The 15,386-nt window shown below is 44.9% G+C and overlaps 1 long non-coding RNA gene across 1 annotated transcript in view; it reads right to left on the bottom strand.

Annotated features, from left to right (window-relative positions):
• Nucleotides 1-5,907: 5,907 nt before the first annotated feature.
• LOC143773254 (uncharacterized) overlaps nt 5,908-15,386 on the bottom strand; it is an 82,996-nt gene continuing 73,517 nt past the window's right edge. The window contains exon 3 of the long non-coding RNA XR_013215117.1: nt 5,908-6,047. This is a non-coding gene — a long non-coding RNA (uncharacterized LOC143773254). The remainder of the gene's footprint in view (nt 6,048-15,386) is intronic.

Consider the following 15,386-nt stretch of genomic DNA (forward strand, 5'->3'; position numbering starts at 1 on the left):
TCCTCACGCTGTGTGCTTAGGTCACGTGCACGCTCGCTCCCGGTCTCTTAAAGAGACAGCGCGCATATTTCAAAAGGTGCTTCTGACCAATGGCGTGTGAATGATTGCTATTTCTAGTCCCTCCACCATAGGGAGGGTGCCGGAGCAACACGTATCCTCAGCTGCTAACTTCCTGTTCCTGCTAGCATGTGCTTCTGTTCTGAAGTCTCTGTCAATGCTTCGCTTACACTGTTTGTCTCCACAGACTATCTGCTACCTGTTACCTGGCTATTCTGGACGATCTCCAGCCTGCTTACTCCGGTTCTGTCTCGTCCCGCCATTCATTCACCTGAACCTCAGGACAACGTTGGTACCCCTGGTACCAGTCTCTACCCGTACCCCTGGTATCCACCAGTTAGCTCTATGTCACCTGCTAACCCTGTTTGTCCATCTGTCCCGCTGGGTCAACTACCACGAGTCCGGGGTCTAACTGGAGGTAGCACCCGTGTCCCCCAGGTGTCCCATTCTGACCCTGTTCGAGGGGTCTTACTATGGGTGTCTGGGGCTCACATAGCCACGCCCCCTTCGGAGCCCCCCGGACCGTGGCCCAGAGGTTCCATGCTCTATGAGAATAAAAACGAATGTGAACTTTACCACCTGTGCCTCCGTTTCCATTCGTTACACGTACAAATCACAGATATCACTTATACTAAGCAAACTGACAATTACAGACTGATACAGAGGGGCAAAGACCCTACCCTTGTGGGTGTGCATTCTACAGGATGGTGGGGAAGGAGACAGTAGGTCGAGGGTTGCAGGAGCTCCTGTGTTGGTGAGGCTGTAGCTCCGGTAGTGGTGAGGAAGCAGCAGGATCAGTGCAGGCTGTAAGCTTTCCTGAAGAGATGTGTTTTCAGGTTCCGTCTGAAGGATCCGAATGTGGTTGATAGCTGGACATGTTGGGGCAAAGAATTCCAGAGGATGGGGGATATTCAGGAGAAGTCTTGGAGGCTGTTGGGTGAGGACCGAATAAGTGTGGAGGAAGAAGGTGGTCTTGGGAGGACCTGAGATTATGTGAGGGAAGATATCGGGAGATTAGTTCATAGATATATGGAGGAGACAGGTTGTGGATGGCTTTGTAGGTCAGTATTAATAATTTGAACTGGATAAGCTGAGGGAATTGGAGCCAGTGAAGAGATTTGCAGAGTGGGGAAGCGGTGGAGTAGTGAGGAGAGAGATGAATTAGTCAAGCAGCAGAGTTAAGGATGGACTGGAGAGGTGCAAGGGTGTTAGCAGGGAGGCCACAGAAAAGGATGTTGCAGTAGTCGAGGCAGGAGATGATGAGGGCATGCACAAGCATTTTAGTAGATTGATGGTTGAGGAAAGGACGGATTCTAGAGTTATTTTTGAGCTGTAGGTGACAGGAGATGGAAAGAGCTTGGATGTGTGGTTTGAAGGACAGGACAGGGTCAAGGGTCACTCCAAGGCAGCGGAATTCTGGTACGGGGAAAAGCGTGATGTCGTTAATTGCGATAGGTAAGGAAGATCTGTGAGAGAGGAAAGATGATGAGTTCAGATTATATAACTGTTTCTTGAATATGTTTTGGTAAACACCTAAAATGCCAAAACTTGTGTCATTGCCCACATTTTCTGGACCTAACTATATGTATAGATACAAACGTGGCTTTCTGTATGCCGGGAGAAGCAGGTACACGGCCTTAGTAAGCAGAGGCCCGGTGGAGCTCTCCTGTTTATCTTCTTATTAGCTTTCACTGTTGCCACATTGACTATTAATCTTTGAGGTTGGGAAGGATCCTGACATCCAGGTATTTGTTAGGGAGGTTCATTTTCAGAGGAACACATTTACTTTCAGCAGATTTCTCCGATAACAGAAAACACAGATTCCATTCCGCAGGTGATTCATTAATTTATGTGTATAAACCCAACTTACTGGCTTCTCATCCTTGATTGTGTTATCCGACACCTAGCTTTCCACCTCAACAGGATCTGGTAATGTTATGGCTGGACCGAGCCCAAACCACAACTGTAGATCAAAGAGCTTGAAATGTCAACCAGTGACTGCCAAATAGACCCGCGGCCCACACGTTCTTCCCAGCTCTGCCGTGAATGTGCAGAAATGTGCGGGAAATGGCAAAATGATCGATTGGAAAGCAAAGCAACAAAATAGAGAAGATGTGGTGCGGAAAAGCTGATAGACGATGAGATAAATGGTCCTTACACAAGTCCATATAAGCCTGTGGCAGTTGTGAGCAGCCTAAGGTTTGGTGCAAACACCATGGTTGGACACTCGTGGATCAATAATTGATGTACAGGTTTGATCCAATTGTTGTGATCGGAAACTCGTATCTCTGTCATCTGTCTATATAGGTTTGGTTCAGTCACTGTGATTGGATACTCGTGGCTCAGACATTGGTGTATATAGGTTTGTTGGCTTCCAGCGCACTCAGGATATTTTCTCAGCCTTATTTTTTTCTTTATGTTGCAGCCTTATTCTCAATCAGACGACTTAGAATATTCCATAATGACAAAGTGAAATCCAGATTTGTCAAAATGTCCTCAAATGTATTAACTTAGAATTATACAATTTGATATTAATGTAATAAATATTCGCACCTTTTGCTCAGAGATTTGAGGTTTTCGCGGGGACGTGTCCTCCTGTGTTTACCATTATGCGCAGTATTGGGGGATCTCCCCCTAATATTTGCAGATCTCTTCAGGTCGTATCAGCGCAGATGTTACTGGGGCTTTCTAATGTTGTGTTGGGCTTCCTCTGGGCCACGCAAGGACAATTGCAGCACCATCATTCCTGCGTTGTCTTGGCTCTGTGTTCCAGGTCGTTCATCCCTCGCTGAGGTCCAGGGTCGGCTTTCTTAGAAATTCTCTATTTTTCCTTGTTTTTTCCCCTTGATTCCATCTATTCTCCTTCACATTGATCAGCCAAGAAGAGTGGTGCCTGGGTTATTCCAGGTGTGATGCTTGACCATTGGGTCAGATATGATTTGTGGTTTTATTATCTTTCTTATTTCTTTCCCATAGTTCAAGTCGGCTTTAAATTTGTTTTTGCAAACAGAAGGAGGCTGCACTCCCATCCAGCCCTGAGTGGTGGACGCCGCAGATATAGTTGGCTGAGTGTTTAGAATGTGTGTCCTGTTATCCAGGCCAAAGTCTGGAGCAGATTTTCTTCTAGAAACTCTGCATTTTGATTTTTTAATCTTTCCCCTCCATCTTGTCTACTTTCTTTCTGCAGCAAACGACGCCGTCACCCCCATGCCCTTGCCTTAGCGTATAGCGTTGCTCAGATGGTGATGGGTTACTCCAGACGTGGTGCAGGACTTTCATGCCACAGTTCATTTATGCTTTCTTCATGGCCTTAGAGTTCTTTCAATGCCATTTTGCAAACACCAAAGCTGTCATGCACTTCCATCCTGCGACTCTACCATTGCAGCCTTGCTGGTGGCAGGTTGCATAACACATTATCACTCCAGAGCTCTTCTGTCAAAGTGACCATTGGCTTCTTGGCCCTTCTCTATTCATTGGGTTCATTGGTCAGGCAGCCAGCACTGGAGAAACTACCGCTGGCTGTAGATTTAGACCCTTTTTAGGTGCCCTTATTTTTGGACTTTGTGAGCATCAGACAGTACGCTGACCATTATTGACCTATGTGCAAGAGCTTACAAATCATTTTCTACATTGGCCAAATCTGTTATTTTTTCTGGATGTATGAAATATCATGCAACTCTAACACCCGTCTGCTTTGCGGATGAGCACACAGAGCCGTTAACACTTGCAATTTGTGGACACTGGTGGCCCAGTTTTAGCAACGGTCGTCCACTGTGTTCTTTAAGACCTACAATATTTGGTTGCTCTTCTCCAAATCATTGCCCTGGCACAATCCTGTTTTGGAGCATCTGCAGACAATCTCTTTGACTGCAGAGTTTGCGATGCTAACGTTGGATTCTTGTTTGTGCAGTTCCTCCAACTTCAGCCCCGAATAGGAAACTAGATGAGTAAGAAACCAACTCCAGCATCGTGCAGAGTTTAGTGTTTGCAAAGTTCACTTTGGGCTCTTCATGGGTGCGGGATCTTTCCATGTTTGGTCCAATCATTTTATTTTACACCAAGTAGGCTTCAATCAAGTTGTAGAAAGATCTAAAGGATTTTGAGGGCAACAATTGACTTCTTAGGGTAGGATCGCACCAACGGTTGACACAAGCCTCACCCACATGCAGGCGACGAAGATCATCATTACATTGAATAAAGCTGTCACTTACCAAATTGTGGCTAATGTGAAGGGGTGTGAATACTTTGTGAATGCACGGAGTGTTGCTGTATTAGTGGAAGGAGGATGTTTTGTTATGCAGTCATCAATGTATAATCCGCAGATTAGGATCACACTGCCCCATTGTCCAGGTTACTCTATCTACACAGTATTTCCTTATCGCGGGTGAGGATCTGGCACACTTTGCTTCCTTTATTATATACAGAAAGGAAGTATCTTAACATCTAATTACTTTATCTTCTGAAGAAGCCAAACTTTTGCTTTATCTGTTTGGAACAGGACCCAGGTCTCTAACGTCACGACTTACCGGGACTTTCCTGGAGCCTCCATAAACAGCATGTTGTAGGCAACCAAGTAAATAAATATTCCTCAGACTTATAATTGGTGCCCTGTGTGTGGCAAATTATGGAATTAAGACTCTTTGAGAGGAAACAATACTTCTGCTCGGTGGGTTCCCAGTAACTCTATAGACTGGGTTCTTCTTGCACGTCAACGGCTTCGAGAGTTTCTAGCTTTACGCCATCAGCGGTTCATCTTCTAGTCCTGTGACCTATTGCAATGCATTCAGAGTTACACGAGGGGGCGATCTTGTTGTACTCTCCATAGTGACTGCTAAAGAAAATGGATATGTTCGGAGATTCCTGCCCGTAGTTGTACTGAGCGCTGATGCTTGTACTGAGGCCATACTGTAAGGCTGCGAAGCCCTCGTTATGTTTTTTTTCCCGAAATGTTAATAGTGCTGCTTATTAAAGTAGGAACCCAGAGTTTTTTTTTCTAATTGATCACCCCATTGACCTTAGTTATTATTAGAGATGACCAAATAAACAATGAATAAATTCTACTCAAATTTTACAAAAATAATTTACTTCGGCACAGATTGAGCAAAATGGTCACCATTTTTCTGAAGCATAACAGGCCATTATAAAAACGTAAAAAAAAAATCTTTGTACTCAGTGTTGACGTCTCTGGCCCCAGTACTACTCGGCGTCATCCGTCCAGTCCTCACTACATCTTGTGATCCTCCTCCACTCGAGCTGGGATCCTTGGGGGACTCAGGCTGAGCCAAGACTTCCGGCTCTCATGGTGCCAGGATGGTTCTGGGCATGCTTGTAGGAAGGTCTCGGCGCACATTGCGACCTGCCACACGCCTCTGCAGAACTTTGTGACTTTGTGGGCTCATGAAAGGTGGGAATCTAGTGCGAGAGCAAACGATCAGGAGATGCAACGAGAACTGGACAGGTGGTGATGAGCACTGGGGGGGGGGAACGAGAGGTGAGCAGTCAGGTGAATGTATGGATTTTTTATATGTATTTAGTTTACTATACTATGGGGTCTTTCCACAGAATAATAAGGGACATTATAGTAGTTGAGAATAATTTTTCCAAACACTGAATTTGCTTGTACACAATGCATTGATGCTAATGGTAATTGTCATCTCCCCATGCCCACAGACGCTCCATTTTCTCTCTGTAGGCCTAGGATACTCATATGGAGGCTCTCGTAGACTTATGTACATTGAAGAAGAAACTTCCAATTCCACACAGAAGATGCCCTGTTTCCAGCTAATCAGAACTGCGGCCACGTGAGGCAGAAGTATATGGGAATGGGAGAACAATAAAGGCTAGGTATTTTAATATGTACGCATAAGCTCGTTCATGAAGCTAAAATCTGACTCAAGGAGAGCATGAGATGCATAACTACTAAAATAAGATCAAGGTGGACAGTTCATACAAGTCATTTACTCTTGGGTCTACATCCAATGTGTCTGCATCTATTCAGGAGAAAAGAAGAGAAAAAAAATCATTGATGCAGAACTCAATATGTAGTCCGTAAAGCCTCCTACCAAGGGCAGCTTGTGAAGGAACAACATTATATCTTAATTAACCAGACGACTATTTTTAGCAAACCAAGAAGAATAGACTGTTATCTGTATGTTGTATTTGAATTTAAGCCTTTCTTTCTGGCTGGTCAAGAAAACAGACTTCTGTTCGTGTGAGCCTGTAATAGTGACTTGCAAGCTGATATTTGGTATAACATAGTGTGCTGTTATCCTTGATGACTACTGATATGCTAATTATGCCTTGGGTAGCCCAGATAGTTTGTGGATTTTTAAAAATGGAGGAGGAAAATCTATACAAATAGATTACCTAATCAAACAAGGTGACTGTCACCATTCATTTTTGGTTTTGTGGCAGCTCTGTTTCTGCTATAATATAAATGTTTTTGTTTCCTTTTTGGGCCAGCAAGGGATAATGTCAGTTTCCTTGCTGGCAGTTGTTTTGTTGCTGGTCAGCTGATGTGGGTGGTCACCACTTCCACCATCCTTTACATAGTCACATGATGCATCAGCTGACTTGGTAATAGAGTTATTCTATGTAGACCAGCCCAGGAGTTTGGAGCTCTCTGGTGCCAGCGGTTTAACTGCTACGTCTGAGGAGTTTGGTTTCCTGATTCTGTGTCCTCTGCTGTGTGGAGCTTGGCAGCGGAGCCTGGAGCTTAGTTTCTTGTTTTCTTACCTTGTCTGTCTCGTGCTTGTCACTACCCCTTGTGTTTATACCAGGGGCGGACACAAGCAGCAATGGGCCCCTGTGCAGGAAATACGTCGAGGCCCCCCTCATGCATGTACACTGTGTATAAAATGCCTATCATAACATATGCGTATACACAGCAGAAGATACACACACACACACACACACACACACACTAGCCCTATATACACACAGCAGTATACACACACACTAGCCCTATATACACACACTAGCCCTATGTACACGCACTAGCCCTATATACACGCACACAGCAGTATACACACACACTAGCCCTATATACACGCAGACAGGAGTACACACACACACACACACACACACACTAGCCCTATATACACACACAGCAGTATACACACACACTAGCCCTATATACACACACAGCAGTACACACACACACTAGCCCTATATACACACACACAGCAGTATACACACACACTAGCCCTATATACACACACAGCAGTACACACACACACACTAGCCCTATATACACACACACAGCAGTATACACACACACTAGCTCTATATACAGACACACACAGCAGTATACACACACACTAGCCCTATATACACGCACACAGCAGTATACACACACACTAGCCCTATATACACACACACAGCAGTATACACACACACACTAGCCCTATATACACACACACTAGCCCTATATACACACACACAGCAGTATACACACACACTAGCTCTATATACACACACACTAGCCCTATATACACACACAGCAGTACACACACACACACACTAGCCCTATATACACACACAGCAGTATACACACACACACTAGCCCTATATACACACACACTAGCCCTATATACACGCACACAGCAGTATACACACAAACACTAGCCCTATATACACACAGAGCAGTACATACACACACACACTAGACAGACCAGCATACATCACATGGAATGTGTACCTACAGAGAGTGCAGTTGCAGGGAGCTGGTCTGTCCCAGAAGAACACAGGAAATGAGCAGGGGAGACATGGAGCCTGTCCACTGCTCTCAGCCTTACAGACTCCCGGCGGGCCGGCCCTCACCTACCTAGAGTAGTGATTCCCCCTCCCCATATTTTCATGTGTATCCCAGTCCTGCCGATCACTGAGGCTCTGGGAAGAGTGCGCACGTGCACAGCAGCAGTCAGTCACAAGCAGAGCCGCAGCTTCAGTGACTCACTGACGGACCCTCCCCCTCCATTCCTGCATCTGCTGTCACCGCGAAGCACCAGTGACAGCCGGACAGCAGCGAAATGTATGCTTACAGGTGAGGTCAGGAAGGGGGCCCCTTTTGACCGTCATATCACATGTGCGCAGCAGAGCGGGCCCCCTGCTTCTCCTGTTAGCAATAATACTGCCGCTGGCTGTCATTCACCTCATTGCTTTGTATGTCCGTCGGGGCCCCCTCCCACTCTGGGCCCCGGTGCAGTTGCACCGGTTGAACCGGCGGTATGTCCGCCCCTTGTGTTTATACCATCTGCAGTGGTGAGGCTAGCGTCCTTGCCATCTGGTGTGAATTGTCGCTTTCTCTCACTTCATTAGTAAAAAAAAACACCTTACATATGGTAATCAGAGAACATAATATATATCTTCTGTGATTTGGGAGTGATACCATGGAGAAAAGCTCCTGTATCGCTTTCTGAGGTGACAAGAGGCTGTGAAGGGGACAAGATGTCTGTAACCAGCTTAAATCTTTGCTCCTGGCCTCACTTATAGCATTCTCCATAAAACCCACCTTGGACAGTTAGAGTTAGACATAACGTATATCCTCTGTGATTTTGGAGTGATACCATGGAGAAAATCTCCTGTATCACTTCTGGAGGTGACAAATGGCTGTGTACGGTAAGTAAGGACTCAAACGAGCGCGTGATTTACAAATTAAGATCAAAGTCATGATATGTGGTTTACAATTGCCATCAAAATTATTTCCCCCTCCCTCATTGTAAATTTAGTTGTTTTGGGGGTTTTTTTTTAGCAAAATTTACACATTTTCTGCTGTTTTTACGAATCCAAAGACACAAGAGCAAATACAACTAATATAGCAAGTTGTTTCTCCAACTTCAGTGCAAAATGACACTTTTACTGACTAATGAAGTCTTAGAATTGTTCATCTTTTCATGATCCCTGTCTTCAGTGCTTAGTATAGCCCCTCTGGCTGTTATGACCTCTATCCCCTCTGGCTGTTATGACCTGCTACAGATGTGCTGCATCACCAGACACCAACTTTTGGCAGCGGTTCTGGGGAATCCTGGCCCATTCCTCATGGGCACTTACCTCCATATCATGGATATTTGCCCATTATAATACATATATATACTAATACATTGCCTTATAGATTCATTAATTTGCCATCTGTGAGGAAGCTAAAGCTTGGACTTTATTGGACCTTGATCAAAGCAAACCACAAAGTCCACCAAGGCTGGTCCTACCGTACAACTCCTAGTTGGAGTGGCCACCATCACAGTTGTCTAAATTGAACCTCATAGAAAATCTTTCATGGGATGTGAAGGCATCAGTTGCAGAAAATTCAAGGTCATTAACAACCTGGAGGCCATTACCCATGAGGAATAGGTTAATATTCTCCAGGAACGCTGGCAAAAGCTGATGCCTGGATATGCATCACAACAGGTCATAACAGCCAGAGGGGCAGCAGGTCATAACACCAAGAGGGGCAGCAGGTCATAGCACCAAGAGGGGCAGCAGGTCATAACAGCCAGAGAGGCAGCAGGTCATAACAGCCAGAGGGGCAGCAGGTCATAACAGCCAGAGGGGCAGCAGGTCATAACAGCCAGAGGGGCAGCAGGTCATAACAGCCAGAGAGGCAGCAGGTCATAACAGCCAGAGGGGCAGCAGGTCATAACAGCCAGAGGGGCAGCAGGTCATAACAGCCAGAGGGGCAACAGGTCATAACAGCCAGAGGGGCAGCAGGTCATAAGAGCCAGAGAGGCAGCAGGTCGTAACAGCCAGAGGGGCAGCAGGTCATAACAGCCAGAGGGGCAGCAGGTCATAACAGCCAGAGGGGCAGCAGGTCATAACAGCCAGAGGGGCAACAGATCATAACAGCCAGAGGGGCAGCAGGTCATAATAGCCAGAGAGGCAGCAGGTCATAACAGCCAGAGGGGCAGAAGGTCATAACAGCCAGAGGGGCAGCAGGTCATAACACCAAGTGGGGCAGCACGTCATAACAGCCAGAGGGGCAGCAGGTCATAACACCAAGAGGAGCAGCAGGTCATAACAGCCAGAGGGGCAGCAGGTCATAAGAGCCAGAGAGGCAGCAGGTCATAACAGCCAGAGGGGCAGCAGGTCATAACAGCCAGAGGGGCAGCAGGTCATAACAGCCAGAGGGGCAGCAGGTCATAACACCAAGTGGGGCAGCAGGTCATAACAGCCAGAGGGGCAGCAGGTCATAACAGCCAGAGGGGCAGCAGGTCATAACAGCCAGAGGGGCAGCAGGTCATAACACCAAGTGGGGCAACAGATCATAACAGCCAGAGGGGCAGCAGGTCATAACAGCCAGAGGGGCAGCAGGTCATAACAGCCAGAGGGGCAGCAGGTCATAACACCAAGTGGGGCAGCAGGTCATAACAGCCAGAGGGGCAACAGATCATAACAGCCAGAGGGGCAGCAGGTCATAATAGCCAGAGAGGCAGCAGGTCATAACAGCCAGAGGGGCAGCAGGTCATAACACCAAGAGGGGCAGCAGGTCATAACAGCCAGAGGGGCAGCAGGTCATAACATCCAGAGGACCTCTCCTAACTACTAAAAACGCTGGTCATGAAGAGTGTGAGTATTGTGTCTGCAGTAGTCAGTAAACGTGACATTTTGTGATGAATTTGCAAAAATAAAAACTTGTTATATTAGTTGTTCTTGTTTCTTTGGTTTATTTCAGATAGGAAAAAGTTTGACAATTTTACTAATAATTATCAAAGGGGAAGGGAATAATGTTGATTGCAACTGTACATACTTGGTGGGGAAAAGGTTAAATGCTTTATCCCAGAATGTATTATTAAAAAAAAACTCCCTATAGTTTAATATCCTGGGGCTGTGTATAATTTCTAATATTATGTCCAGACGTGTGATTCTTGTTTGTCCCCACCGCCCTGTGTAAAGGTTTCTAATCCTCTAATTCTGGATATACTCCAGATATATCCCCACTATGTGTCCACTCCAAGCCCCAAGCATCAATCACAGCGCGGCTTTCAATGTATCAAGAGTTGTTAAAAAAATGAAAGGCTGTTTGGGATGAGAAGAGAAGATAACTTCTTAATGAGAGAAACCATTGGTGGTTTAGTGGCTGGTACTTCTGCCCTATAATCAGCTGTGTCCACCACCGAGCAGCGCAGTCCAGGGGAAGCGCCCCCTCCTTTGTCAGCAGCAAACGCACAGTGCCCGTTTACATTTTATGCAGTGAGGACAATGCAATCATTCATAAGTCATCTCGCTGCACCGTAAGGAGTGAATATCCACTATAGAAGAATGTCCGGGATCTACTGAGCATGTGCGACTTGTTACGAAAGAAATAGAGGACTTATCCATGGAGAATCTGGGAAGCAGAAGCCTCTAAGGGTATGTGTCCACGTTCAGGATTGCATCAGGATTTGGTCAGGATTTTATATCAGTATTTGTAAGCCAAAACCAGGAGTGGGTGATAAATGCAGAAGTGGAGCATATGTTTCTGTTATACTTTTCATCTAGTTGTTCCACTCCTGGTTTTGGCTTACAAATACTGATGAAAAATCCTGACCAAATCCTGATGCAATCCTGAACGTGGACACATACACTTACATGCAGGTTATAAGGGAGCAACGAGCACTTTTGGAAAGTGATTGCATTTGACAACTTAAAGCCTCTGAGATGTGATTGATATTGTGGGAATAACTCCTTAAAGAGGACTTGTTACCTGCTTAAACAATTGAGTTAAATACCTTGTAAAAATCCCTGAGCGACCCTGATTCTGCCACTTTTTTCCAATTTGTGCTGCGTCGCTCCATTGCAGAGATATTCACATTTGTTTCTTCTGGAGCACAGCATGTGAAATCTCGGTTTGGAGATGAACTGCGCGTTCTTTCAGTGTCTTCTCTGGAGGTGTGCGCTTTCACTCCTCCCTCACAGACCTCTCTAATCACTGCTCAGCAGCTTGTAAAACTGAGAGACTGCTAGATCAGCTGCCGAGCTGTGATTGTCAGCATCTAGAAGAGAGGAGTGAAAGCTCACACCCTCAGAGAAGACTCTGAAGAAATGCCCAGAAGAGATTTCACATACTGTGCTCCAGAAGAAACAAATATGAATATCTCTGCAATGGAGCAACACAGCAGAAAACGGAAAAGAGCAACAGAATCAGAGAAGCCAGGGGATTTTTACAAGGTATGCAGCATAATTGTTCTAAACAAGTGACAAGTCCTCTTTATAAATAGCTATTAGCAGTGGAATTGGGAGCATTTACCATATTTTGGAAAGAAAAGCGGATCCCCTTGGCTGTAGGTCATGAATCCCCAACCCAGTGATCTTCTTACAGACTTAATTCACACAAAGATTCTGTCAACAGGACCTGTCGCCACTGTAATTTAGAAGAAGCGGGTTATGAGGTTATAACTTTCAGGTAATTGTGTGATGTTTCTGTAAATGCCGTCATTCATTTATTATTTTCCATTACTGATAATGACCCAAGCCTTCAGCCAATGTGATTCATAATACATGAATGCCCATCAATCTCATCCACGTCTCTTCAGTCATCCTGCAATCACGAGGTCTCAAGGCCGGTCATGCGAGTAGACGTTAGATTACCCGCTGATCTCATATAAAGAACAATACTGTGCACGGCTAAGCATCCTGACTGTGACTGCGATCGATGTGTGCGAGGAGGATATAGCATAAAGGCGATCACAATACACATACACATGAAAAAACGGATTGCCTACCATGTTGGAGACCTGAGTTACTACAATTATTTAAATTAAATTAATAATACACAAGAAAATAAGCAACTTTGTAATATATCTAATCAGAGAAATGCACTTCTTTCTCCTCCTGGACTGATCATTCACTCTCAATGCAGGGGTAAAATCTGAACAAACTTTCCCATTACTGAGATAGGAGATGACAGTTGGTGCTCGTAATGTTCGATGGAGAGGGGAGGAGCTAGAATCAGACATTCTGCTGCAAGTTCTACAATGACAGGTACATTTAAAAAAAAAGTTAAACTGTAACTGTTCAGGAGAACTTGCAGCACAATGTCTGTGTACCTCTGGTTCCTCCCTCCCACTTCCCCATCTCCCTCCATAGATTTTTTAAAGCACCAACTGTCAACGCTTATCTCAGTAATGGGAAAATCTTTCTTTTCCTGACTTCAGACTTTTACCCATGAACTGAAAGTGAAAGATTAGTCCTGGAGGAGAAAGAGGCAGATTTCTCTGATAAGACACAGCGTCTTGAAAAAGTATTCATACCCTGTGACCCTTACCACAAACTTAAATGTATTTTATTGGGATTTTCGGTATTACCATCACAAAGTAACTGTGACGCGTAAAGGAAATGATACATGGTTTTCTAATGATTTTAAAAATATAACTCTGATAATTGTGATGTGCATTTAACTCCTCAGTGACCAATCGCCTCCTGAAGTCACATAATTAGTACAGTGAGTCCACCTGGGTGTGATTTCTTCTCAGTATAACTACAGATGTTCTGTGAGGGCCTCAGTGGTTTGTGTGAGAACATTAGGGATCAAACAGCATCATGAAAACAAAGGAGCTCACCAGAGAGGTCAGGGATAAAGTTCTGAAGAATAGTAATTAGGATTAGGTTAGAAAAAAATAGCCCAAGCTTGGAACATCTCATGAAGCCCTGATCAATCCATAATCCCAAGATGGAAGGAGTATGGCACAACTGCAAACCTACCAAGACATGGCCATCCAAGTAACCTGACATCTAAAAGAAGGGTAGCCAAGAGGCCCATGGCCACTGAGGAGCTGCAGAGATCAACAGCTCAGGTCTGAGAATCTGTCCACAGGACTACTACTGTTTGTGTAATCCACAAATGTGGCCTTTATGGAAGAGTGGCAAGAAGAAAGACATTTTTTTGAAGCAAGCCATAAGAAGTCCTGTTTGCAGTTTGCAGGATATTAATACTTATTCAAGGCACTGTGTGTTACAAAGTAGCTTATTTTCATACTATTAAATCATTTTAGTCTTAAGTAAAAGAATGTGTCAGTCTGTCTTAGTAGAGCCCTTGAGATTTGCGATAATCACAGGGAATCCAACATCTGTGCCTTTTTATGTACTACAGATGTGCAGAATGCCTTGTGCTATCGTTAGGATTCATATATTATACTGTTGGCAATGCTGTATACCAATCCTGGATTCTGCATGGAAATCCGTAGAACGTGCCAGGAGACATATTTGTGACAGCTTCAATATGGATCCGAGATACAGCAAGGTGCATGAAGTCTAGACGAAAGCCAGGGCTACACATCCATCACCCAGTATAGCACTGATAAAGCATGTTCTTATTTCCTGAATGCCTACAGCAGATGTTCTATCCACTGCTACGAAAGTTCTGCAGAAAACACTATATGTATGAGGCCTTCAGGTACCAATGCATGCTTGGTCTGGCTCTTCTCATACTCCCCATACTGATGAATGGTCGACTTGGTTTAGAGTTCTTATGTCTTCAATGGCGATACAGCCGCTGTCGGACTCTGTTGACCAATGCTTATCTCCCCACAGAACAAAAGTATTAGGCATGTGAATCTGAGCTTTCTGATCCAGATGATGTTGAGGAGGAGTCTCCCACGTATATTTAATGTTCAAAGCACTAAAAAGTTGGTGGACACTTCGGGTTTTTAATTTTTATCCAAAGAAATTTGTTCAAATATGTTGTCATGACTCTGTTGTCGGGTGTTCCGGGACCAGGAACTCCTTTCTTGTCGCTAACGCTAGGGTCACCCTGGCTCGCCCTGCTCCCTGGATTACCTCTGTTGGTGAAGATGTTGGAGCCACGTACCTTGCCTTAGCTCCTGAATCTGCCCTCAGTCTGTACCCTTCCCACACCCAGGGAAGAGGTGAGTAGCAGTGTACCATAATACACCAACCAAACTAACAAGGTAATAAGAGCAGTGATAATGAAACATATGAAACATACAAATATACTCACACAAACAACAGAGGTAAACACCTGTGAGTGGAGGATATGGTTAAAACAAAGTAGAACAAGAAAGGGGATTATCACACACTCAAAACCTAGCAACAGTCACAGATAAATCCACCAAACACTTTCTCCAATAACCACCAACAACCACCAGGCATGCACCATAAGCTTGCTTTGACAATGAGTGCTAGCCAGGGCCCTGATTATATAGGAGATGGGAGTGGCAGTGAACAGCTGAGAGCTGTAATGCAGGAATGCTTACAGGAGTGTTCAACTGAGCAGACTAACCCCTGCATTGCTGAAAGAAATTTACACAATTTAATAAGGTGTAGTGCTTCTAGTCAGTTCAAAAGTAGTAGAAAGTAGAAGCTGTTGTGGCGCCCCTGGGGTCCAGACGCCACAGAGT

The sequence above is a fragment of the Ranitomeya variabilis genome, chromosome 5 (assembly GCF_051348905.1).
Source record: "Ranitomeya variabilis isolate aRanVar5 chromosome 5, aRanVar5.hap1, whole genome shotgun sequence".
NCBI classification, from domain to species: domain Eukaryota; kingdom Metazoa; phylum Chordata; class Amphibia; order Anura; family Dendrobatidae; genus Ranitomeya; species Ranitomeya variabilis.